The sequence below is a fragment of the Moschus berezovskii genome, chromosome 20 (genome assembly GCF_049115385.1).
Source record: "Moschus berezovskii isolate FMDL1 chromosome 20, NW_MosBer_1.0, whole genome shotgun sequence".
In the NCBI taxonomy this organism is placed as follows: Eukaryota; Metazoa; Chordata; class Mammalia; order Artiodactyla; family Moschidae; genus Moschus; species Moschus berezovskii.
The window spans coordinates 38,871,837-38,883,030 of NC_142479.1; the positions used below are offsets into that span (position 1 = coordinate 38,871,837).

General features: G+C 45.7%; 2 pseudogenes; both read right to left on the reverse strand.

The window, feature by feature from the left end:
• Positions 1 to 5,257: 5,257 nt before the first annotated feature.
• LOC129542581 (C-type lectin domain family 10 member A-like) lies at positions 5,258 to 8,395 on the reverse strand (annotated as a pseudogene).
• LOC129542587 (small ribosomal subunit protein eS25 pseudogene) lies at positions 7,852 to 8,259 on the reverse strand (annotated as a pseudogene).
• Positions 8,396 to 11,194: the final 2,799 nt, after the last annotated feature.

Consider the following 11,194-nt stretch of genomic DNA (forward strand, 5'->3'; position numbering starts at 1 on the left):
CTGAAGATTTAGATGGGAATTTTAAAAACAAAGTAAGAAATCTGAAAATTGAACCCAGGTATTGATTCCTTGCAAAAACTTTCCTTTTTACATTAAGATTAAGGTTATCATTGATTTACTTTGAATCAAGGGATGTGTTCTCTCGTTTAATTATTAAACATCAGAGGAAACCTGTCCGTTTGCACCACAGTTTGGCCGACAGCCACATGGTGGCAGTGTTTCCTAATTGTTGAGAAACTCTGCAAATAAAAACAACTTAATTAGTGAAACTGTAAACCTAGCAACACAATATGGTCTTCGAGGGCTCTCTACTGCCTATAAGAGGAAACAAAACAAAACAAAATTCTCTGCTTTGGATAAAAGGCTTTCCCAATCAGAGGTAGACCCAGACTATCTTTCCATCCCAGCCCCCCTCCCTTCTTTTCTACACTCTTCCATCAGCTATTAGCAACTCACCTGCTCTATGGGCATTTCTAGCTTTTTCTCACTCCTAAATTTTTGAATATGTCATGCTCTGTGCTTGAAATGTCCTGGAAGGGGTACAGGAGCCTTGTCATGTACCACCCTAGCAAAGTGGTTTCACCAGTTTCCCTAGTCTGGGGTGCTATTGTGAAAGGCACCTGGAAAGCAGAACCAGCCTATCCTCAGGCACCAAGGAGGGCAGGGACCCCACTTCCAGCAATGGCCCGTGAGGACCCCGTTCCAAGCTGAATGAAACAAAGAACTCCCTCCCCATAGTGAAACAAAGAACTCCCTCCCCATAGTGAAGTAGAAATGCAGGGGGGCGAAAGAAGAGACTGCATCCTTAGGGCCTGGGAGTTGTACAAAGTTGCTGAGCACCTTTACAAGATACTTATGAATCACCATTATTCATGCCTGGAGAATCCCATGGACAGAGGAACCTGGCAGGCTACAGTCCATGGCATTGAAAAGAGTCAGACGCAATGAATGACTGAGTGCACACACACGTTTTATTGTGTAAGAATTACATCTCAATAAAGCTGATTTTTAAAGTTAAAAAAAAATCTTAGATTGGTGAGGATGTGGAGAAAAAGAAACACTTAGCACTGTTGATGGAAATGTAAACTGGTATAGCCAGTATATAGAATTGCCTCAAAAAATTAAAAATAGAACTGCTATGTTGTGCTGTGCCTAGTCTCTCAGTCATGTCTGACTCTGCAACCACATGAACTGTAGCCCAGCAGGTTATTCTGTCCATGGGGATTCTCCAGGCAAGAATACTAGAATGGGTTACCATGCCCTCCTCCAGGGGATCTTCCCAATCCAGGGATCGAACTCAGGTCTCCTTCATTGCAGGCAGATTCTGTACAGGCTATCAAAGAGATATCTGCACTTATGTGTTCACTGGGGCATCATTCACAGTAGTCAAGATATGGAAAAAATCTAAGTGTCTATCGATGAATGGGCAGATAAAGAATAACATAATACTCTATTAGTTTGTTGTCCAATGGCTAAGTCGTGTCCAACTCTTTGTGACCCCATGGACTGAAGCATGTCAGGCTTCCATGTCCTTCACTGTCTCCCAGAGTTTGCTCAAAATTTTGTCCATTAAGTCGGTGATGCTATCCAACCATCTCATCCTCTTTCACCCCCTTCTACTCCTGCCCTCAATCTTTCCCAGTTTCAGGGTCTTTTCCAATAACTCAGCTCTTTTCACATCAGATGCCAAAGTATAAGAGCTTCAGCTTCAGCATCAGTCCTTTCAATAAATATTCAGGATTGATTTCCTTTAGGATTGACTGGTTTGATCTCCTGCAGTCCAAGGGACTCTCAAGAGTCTTCTCCAACACCACAGTTTGAAAGCATTGGTTCTTTGGTGCTCAGCCTTCTTTATGGTTCAACTCTCACAATTGTACATGACTACTAGAAAATAGTATATATGATCTATACATCATATATACCTATATATAATATGCTATCATATAGCCAATATATATTGTGCATGCTGAGTAGCTTCAGTCATGTCTGACTCTTTGCGACCCTATGGACTGTAGCCCAACAGGCTCCTCTGTTCATGGGAATCTCCAGGCAAGAATACTGGAGTAGACTGCCATGCCCTTCTTCAGGGGATCTTCCCAACCCAGGGATGGAACCTGCATCTCTTACGTCTTGTGCATTGGCAAGTGGTTCTTTACCACTAGGGCCACGTAGGAAGCCTATATCCAATATATACATAAATGTATGTACAAAATGACAGCATATTATTCAGCCTTGTGAAAGAAGGAAACCTTGCCATTTGCAACAACATGAATGGAACTCAAGAGCATTTATAACAAGCAATATAAGCCAGATAGAGAAAGACAATACAATATGGTATCACTTATCTGCTGCTGCTGCTGCTGCTAAGTCACTTCAGTCGTGTCCAACTCTGTGTGACCCCATAGATGGAAGCCCACCAGGCTCCCCCGTCCCTGGGATTCTCCAGGCAAGAACACTGGAGTGGGTTGCCATTTCCTTCTCCAATGTGTGAAAGTGAAAAGTGAAAGTTAAGTCGCTTAGTCGTGTCCGACCCTTAGCGACCTCACGGATTGCAGCCTTCCAGACTCCTCCATCCATGGGATTTTCTAGGCAAGAGTACTGGAGTGGCTTGCCATTGCCTTCTCCGATCACGTATCTGCAGAATCATTAAAGAATGAAAGTGGAAAAGTAGTTGCCAGGGGCTGGTGGTTGGAAGGGAATAGGAAGAGGTTGGTAAAAGGGAACAAACTTTCAGTTATAAGATGAATAAGGTCTGATAATATAATCATTAAAAAAACATAGTAACCATAGTTGATAACACTGTATTATATACCAACACCAATATACAATACTTTTGGGTCACACCAAAAGTCATCTCTACTCTTAAGTGGTGCATTTTATTGTGTAAGGATTACACTTCAGTAAAATTGATTTTTCAGGTTGAAAAAAAAACCTTAGGTTGGTGAGGATGTAGAGAAAAAGAAACACCTATGCACTCTTGGTGGGAATGTAAATTGGTACAGCCAGTATGGAAAGCATATGAAAGTTTCTCAAAAAATGAAAAATAGCAATGCCAAAGAATGCTCAAACTACCGCACAATTGCACTCATCTCACACGCTAGTAAAGTCATGCTCAAAATTCTCCAAGCCAGGCTTCAGCAGTATGTAAACCGTGAACTCCCAGATGTTCAAGCAGGTTTTAGAAAAGGCAGAGGCACCAGAGATCAAATTGCCAACATCCGCTGGATCATGGAGAAAGCAAGAGAGTTTCAGAAAAACATCTATTTCTGCTTCATTGACTATGCCAAAGCCTTTGACTGTGTCAATCACAATAAACTGTGGAACATTCTGAAAGAGACAGGAATCCCAGACCACCTGACATGCCTCTTGAGAAACCTGTATGCAGGTCAGGAAGCAACAGTTAGAACTGGACATGGAAAAACAGACTGGTTCCAAATAGGAAAAGGTGTACGTCAAGGTTGTATATTGTCACCTTGCTTATTTAACTTATATGCAGAGTATATCATGAGGAACGCTGGGCTGGAAGAAGCACAAGCTGGAATCAAGATTGCTGGGAGAAATATCAATAACCTCAGATATGCAGATGACACTACCCTTATGGCAGAAAGTGAAGAGGAACTCAAAAGCCTCTTGATGAAAGTGAAAGAGGAGAGTGAAAAGGTTGGCTGGAAGCTCAACATTCAGAAAACAAAGATCATGGCATCTAGTCCCATCACTTCATGGGAAATAGATGGAAAAACAGTGGAAACAGTGTCAGACTTTCTTTTTTTGGGCTCCAAAATCACTGCAGATGCTGATTGCAGCCATGAAATTAAAAGACGCTTGCTCCTTGGAAGGAAAGTTATGACCAACCTTGATAGTATATTAAAAAGCAGAGATATTACTTTGCCAACCAAGGTCTGTCTAGTCAAGGCAATGGTTTTTCCCGTGGTCATGTATGGATGTGAGAGTTGGACTGTGAAGAAAGCTGATCGCCGAAGAATCGATGCTTTTGAACTGTGGTGTTGGAGAAGACGCTTGAGAGTCCCTTATACTGCAAGGAGATCCAACCAGTCCATTCTAGAGGAGATCAATCCTGGATGTTCATTGGAGGGACTGATGCTAAAGCTGAAACTGCAATACTTTGGCCACCTCATGCGGCGAGTTGACTCACTGGAAAAGACTCTGATGCTGGGAAAGGTTGGGGGCGGGAGGAGAAGGGGACGACGGAGAATGAGATGGCTGGATGGCATCACCGACTCTGTGGACATGAGTTTGAGTGTACTCCGGGAGTTGGTGATGGACAGGGAGGCCTGGCGTGCTGTGATTCATGGGGTCGCGGAGAGTCGGACACGACTGAGCGACTGAACTGAACTAACTGAACTGAACCACATGATCCAGTAATTCCATTTCTGGGTTTATATCCAAAGGAAATTAAAACAGGATATCAAAGAGATACCTGAACTCCCATGTTTATTGGAGCATTGTTCACCATAATCAAGATATGGAAACAACCTAAGTGTCTATCAGTGGATGAATGGATAAAGAATAATATAATATTCTATCATATATACATATATAATATTCTTTCATATATATATATAATGACAGAATATTATTCAGCCTTGACAAAGAAGGAAATCCTGCCATTTGCAATAATATGAATTGAACTAGAGGGTATTTATATCAAGTAATATAAGCCAGACAGAGAAAGACAGTACTGCATGATATCACTTATGGGCAGAATCATTAAAAAAAAAAAGTCAGGAAAAAAAATAGAAAGTACAAAAGTCATTGCCAGTGGCTGGGGGTTGAGGGGAATAGGAAGAGTTTGGTAAAAGGGAAGAAGCTTTCAGCTATAAAAGTCTTATAGCTGAGAATCTAACATAAAACATGGTGACCATAATTGATAACACTATTTTATAATTGAAATTTCCTAAGAGAGCAGAACTAAAGTGTTCTCACCTAGGAAAAATAATAAACATGTGAGGTTATGGATATGTTCATTAACTAGATGCAAGAATCCTCTCACAAAGTATACATGTATCAAATCCTGATATTTAAATATCTTATAATTTCATATGTCAATTATACCTCAATAAAGCAGAAATTTTTTAAAAATATCTTAGGAACTCTAGATAGTCTTTTAAAAGTTGAGGGGAAAAAAAGAACCTCAAATCGATGGCAGTGCTCTAATCTCCCAGAGTTTATTGCTGTCCTACAAGGAGAAGGGTCCTCCTTCCCCACCCTGCCATTTCCCAGGCAGGGGGCCACTCTCTTAGCTGCCTTTGCTCAGTTCAGCCTCGCAGATCCAGTGGTAGAGTCTTTGGCAGGCATCGTCATTCCACTCGCCATCGGGGTAGAAATAGGCACAGTCCTCAGCCCCACCCAGCTCATTCCCATGAAAGTCATCCAGCTGGCCTGGCTTCTAATACCTGGTTGGGGGGTGGGGGTATAAGAGGAAAACAGCCAGCTAGGAAGAACAGTTGGAACAGAATCTAGGTTGGGGAGAAGGTGCAGTGGAGGAAGACGCTGGAGGAGCAGAGCAGAAGGAGGAAGAAGGCACAGAAAGCCAAGGCACTTACTTGATATTGGTCACATAGTCCGGCCCATCCACTCATTTCCAGACTCCATCCGGATCACTGAGGCCCATCCAGGTGAAGTGAGGACATAGGTTGGCCTGGATAAAATCCTGGGACCACAGAAGGGCAGTGGTGACTTTCCCACCGCCCCCAGGCCAGCTCCTTAGACTAGCAGTTCTGAACTTCATGGGTTCATTAAAGCCATGGACGAAATTCAGGGTGTTGATCCCAATGCTGGGACCAGTGGAACCTCTGAGGATCTGGCTCAGATTGCAGTGGTTGTTAAAACTCCCTAGGTGATGCCAATGAGACCAGTCTTGGGACCTGAGCTCGAGGGGCTCAACTGCTCGTCTCTGGAGTTGATGGCTACCAGATGGGCGTTCTTCAGTTGTCAGTCTTTCTCAGCTTCTGGCCAGGGTTTCCCCAAGGAAGAGAACCAGTGGCAACAGCCTTCATGCTCCAGCCAGCAGGCTGTGTTTTGAGAGCCTAAGGGCCCGGGGTTGGGGGAGTGGCTGAGATGCTGCCCAGGGGGATGTGGGCAGGAACTGGCTCCAGGCATGCCCCACACAGCTCTTACAATTGCTCTTGAGAGCGTCCCTCTTGCAGGTCAGGGAGTTCAGGTTCTTGACCAGCTGCTGGACTCGAAGGAGCATTTCAGAATCACCGGGGATGCATACAGATGGGCAGTGGGTACAGTGCCCTGGGTGTGGCTTCTGTTCCATGAGTCCCTGGAGACTGGGGGCCCATGCCCAGGACTTAGCCTAGGAACCCCCCTGCCCTCCCACACACCTCATGCCCAGGTAGAAGGCAGTAGGGACCTGACCTGCTTTGAGTTCTTCCAGTTGCTTCTCCAGCCTGTTCTCCAGAAAAAGCACCTTGTCATTCAAGCTCTGGGCTGGAGGGAAGGGCACTCAGCACCCTGTGACTGCTCCCATCCCCCACCCTCCAGTCTGAGAGCCCAGCCCCCACCTCTCCACATCCTCTCCCTGAGGGTCTCTTACTAGCTTGCAGTTCTTGCTTGTGACTTTCCACCTCAGCTTTCAGTGATATTATCATTTCTTGCAAGTTGCCACCTGGAGGACTCAGGGACTCCAGAGTCAGCCTCCACCCCTGCTCCACCCCACCCCACCTCAGTCCAGAGCCCCTTTCATGCCAGGCTCACCCTGGAAGTTCAGTGCCTGCACCTCGGCCGTAGTGTTTAGTTACTGAAACTTGTTCTCAGGGTCTGCAGGTCACTCTGAAACTTGAAATCTGATCAGGCGGATGGGAAAATCAGTGCTAAGGGTTATCAGACCCTCTCTGTGCCAGCATCGGGCCCCTAACATGCATCATCTCATGGGTCCCTTCAGTGACCCCACCCAAAGGGACGGGCCCTATTGTTATCTGATACCACAAGTGAGGCAATTAAGGCTCAGAGAGAGGACACAATTTGATAACATTCCCCAGCTGACAGGTGACAGAGCCAGAAGTCATCCTCATCCAATCACGCTTGCATTCAGCATCCCCACCACACCTCGGTTATTTCTCTCTTCCTTGCCCACCATGTGCCACTCACTTTGGTATCCCATCACACAGACGCTGGCCAGCAGGAGACTGAGGCCCAGGGAGAGCAGGAGGAGGCAAGGGCTGGAGAGGAGCCGCTTCAGGAAGGTCTGGGAAGAAAACAGCGCTGCAGGAGGAGAGGGGGTCCAGGTGGTGGGACAGATGGAGCCGAGGATGGGGCCACAGGAACCTCTCAGCTCATGCTGGTGGGAGGCCGGATTAGAACTGTGGGGCAAGGGGTATCCAGGTCTCTGACTCCTCATGGACCAGCCCAAGTGCTAGATACAGGGGCCCCTCACATGCCTGGGGACACGTGTACGCAAAGACACACAGACAGGACCATCGTGATGTGTAAGTCCTCTCATCAGAGTTGGGGAGGTAGCAGGAGGACCCAGAGAGAGCTAGGGGCAGCCCATACTCTAAGCCCACAAGGTTTAGGGCAAGCTCACACTCAAGGGTGAAAACACATTAGAAAGACAGTTTATGCTCTTGCCCTTCCTCGGCGCACAGGAAGTCAGGCCCGCTATGGATCTTGAATTCTCTTCATATTGGGTCCCCCAGAGGCTGCGCCCTGACCCTCTTCAGAATGGGGGACCCCACTAGAACACATGGTAGAGGTGCAGACATGACACACTTGACAGCAGAAAGCCTTCTAAACATATTAAGAAGAAATTTTATTTTTTTATTTTTATTTTTTTTCAATTTAATAAAGTTTTATTTTTCAAAATGTACAGCTGGTGGGACCTGTTCATGCATCTTCACCAGCAGCTGAGGCATCTCCAGCCTTGGTGTTTCTGGTGTAGATCACTTGATCTCTCTGCTTTGAAACCAGCTTAAGTCCTTTACTAAGGAGTTCCTGAAGGGCTGCTCTGGCCAGGGAACCATGAATTTTCAGCCTCTCAGAGACGACAGCTGGAGTTACAAGCTCATAGTTGGGAACTTCTTTACAGAGTTTGTCATATGTTGCTTTGTCAAACAAGACTAGGCTATTGAGCTTGTCCCGAACTTTGCCTTTGGACCACTTCTTCTTTTTGGCCTTGCCCGTAGATTTGTTCACTGGATCTTTGTCTTTCTTGGCTGACTTTCTGGCGTCTTTCTTCTTCTTGTCATCCTTGGGCAGCATAGCGAAGCCCGGAGAGAAGCTGCAACCACTGCCGCCTTGCTAAGATGTCGGACAAAAAGTTAAGAAGAGATTTTAGCAAAGACTGTTTCCCCTTTCCCTTACCCTCTGTAAACCCCTGGCTTTTTTTCTCACTCTCCAAGTACTGAAGGTCTTTGTATTTCGCTGACATGTTTGGACCAACACGGTCTCTGAGACTGTTGGAGCAGAAGTGGAGGCCAAGCCAGTAGGCAGGCTGGGCCTGAATTAAAGGGGGAATGCAGGGACCAGGGAGGAGCTGCAGGCAGGGCTGGAGATGAGAGAAGAGTGAGGTTTGAAAAGGAACCCATGGTGAAGCTAGGAATGGGGATGGGCTTGGGTTTGCAGGTGAGGTCAGAGGTGGGGTCAGGGATGGGGTTTGAGCTAGGGTCAGGTTGAGTTTGGAGTGATGGTGGAGTTGAAGTTGGAGCTAAATGCATTGTTAGGACTGGGTCTGATGTCAGGGCTGGAACCGAGGTTGCATCTCCTACTAGGATCAGTACTCATGCTGGGGTCAGTACTGGGGTCAGTACTCAGGTTGAAGCCATGAATGGAGATGGACCTAGGCTTGGTGCTGAAGTTGAAAATAGGACAGAGTTGAGGTTCAAGCTTTCAGGGAGGGCGGGGAGCAGGGCAGGCTGGTGTTAAGAGTCAAGCTAACTTGGAAATTCTCTGGCAGTCCAATGGTTAAGGCTCCATGCTTCCACTGCACAGGGCAGGAGTTTGATCCTTAGTTCCTAGGATCCTGTGTGCCCTGCTGGGCTGCCCCCAATTTTTTTTAAATGATGTAAGAACTCTGGGGGTGAAGCTGCCACTGGGGTTGGTATGGGGTTTGAGATGTGGCTGGAGTGGGGGCTGAAGACAGGGCTAGAACTGGGCTAGGGAAGGGGTTGACTGTGGGTATCAGTTTGTGACCAAGGTTGTAGCTGCCCTAATTTAGTCTGAATCCAATGAAGGGAATAGAGCCTAAAATCTCCACTGAGTCATTAAATCCCAAATCTATCCCCTTATATATCTTACCATTCAGTTCCACCAAAGACCCATGGTCCCTTCTCCCTGCTTTCTCTGACAACCTCCCCGCCCTTTTAGTCTCACATGCATCCCCAGCCCCCTTAACTGTGAGAAGTCAAAAGGCTGCTATTCTTGAGTTCTTTGTGCAACAATGACCAGAGTTGGAGAAAACTAAATCCCAGACAGTTGGGATGGGGGTGGCCGATGGAAGAGTCATCTAACTGAGTAGAGACCTGCTGGTCTTTGTGTCTGAACGACCAAGAGTCTATAACCTGGGAAACTCATTTCCTCAATTTGGGGCAGTAACTAATAAGAAGGAATTGAAATAAAAACTCAGGTAGAGGTGGCGTGTGTGGGGCAGCTGGACTTTTTTAGACCTCCTGTGACTTCTTTAATTTTACTATTTGGCAGTGAAACATTGGATCAGAAGGAACCAGAGTTCCAGTGTTGCTTTGCCTCTGTCCCACACATCCTTTCAGCTTCTTGATGTAAACATCTCAGAGTTGTTGACATCTCCATCATTGCAAACCCAGGTCCAGAGGAGCCCTTTGCTCTGCTCTTGCTCAATCCTGACCCAGGGCCCCTGGCATCTTCCTCTGGGGCCTCAGCCAGCAAGCTCCCTGAGTTCTGGCCAGCTCTCCTTGTTATCAAGTCCAAGCTTGCTCTCATCACTGAATGATAGGGACAAGGTGCTGAGGCAAGGAAAAAGACTTTATTCAGAAAGCAGGCGCTGGACTGCCAGAAGATGGCAGAATAATGTCTCAAAATAACCATCTTCTTTTATAGAACAGAGATGGGGTCAGGAAAGGGGTGAGGAAACAAAGTAAAAAGGCCATTAGTTTGCAAATATCTCCTAGAACGGCAAACCTCAGGCGGGGATGTGTTGATTTCTTCCTTCCTTCCATCATAGGTGGACAGGGTCCTGAACACTTTAACAGTCAGGCAGAGGGGCAGATGCTCTGAGGCAGGTCTTTATGTATGATTATAATAACAAAATCCAACTCAGAGAAACAGTTCCAACATGGAATGAGAACTGGCTTTTCCCTGCCACATCCTCATTTCATTTGAATGGAGGGAAAATGTGGCGGAGAATAGGATCTCCTGGCTGGAATGGGAAGGGAAGAACAGAATTTACTGAGCTTCAAATCTGTGATGAGGATTGTGCCAGACATTTGCATTAACCATTCAATTCCCACAAGATTGTTGGGAGGAATTTCGGATGAAGAACTTAGGCTCAGAACCATCCTGTGACTTGCCCAAGATCACTCGCCTGGTAAGCATAAGAGCCACAATTCCAGCCTAGGGCTGCCCCACACCCCAGCCTGGGCTCTCTCTGAATATACTGTCTTCATGAAAGGGGTTCAGTTTAATCCTGTCAGCTCTCTAAATCCCTCTATGGGGTTTTCTCTGAACTCACACCCACAATCTTTTCATAGGAAAGATTCTTAGTGTCTTTTTTTTTTTTTTTAATATTTATTTATTTAGCTGTGCTGGGTCTTAGTTGCAGCATATGGAATCTAGTTCCCTGACCAGGGATCAAACCCCAGCCCCCTGCACTGGGGGCACAGTCTTTGCCACTGGACCAGTAGGGAAGTCCCTTAGTGTCTTAAAAGGGGAAGAAGGAAAGCAAATACATTTCAGATTCTATTTTCTAGTTAAATGAGATTATGCTCTGATAAATGCATTTTAAAACTTATTTAACATTGTATCAAGAATATTTGGCCACATCAGTTAATAAAATGTCCTTTATTCCTTTTTTAACTTCATCTCATCTCATAAGCTGTGCCGTAATTTATTGACTAAGCTTTTTCCCTTATGATAAATATTTAGGTTGTTTCCAGTTTTCTTTTGCTTTCTTGCTTTTCATTTATTCGGTGTTTTGATTAGTATCTGTTACAGGCTGGGTTTTTGGAATCAATGTGGAGGCTGAATTTGGGGTATG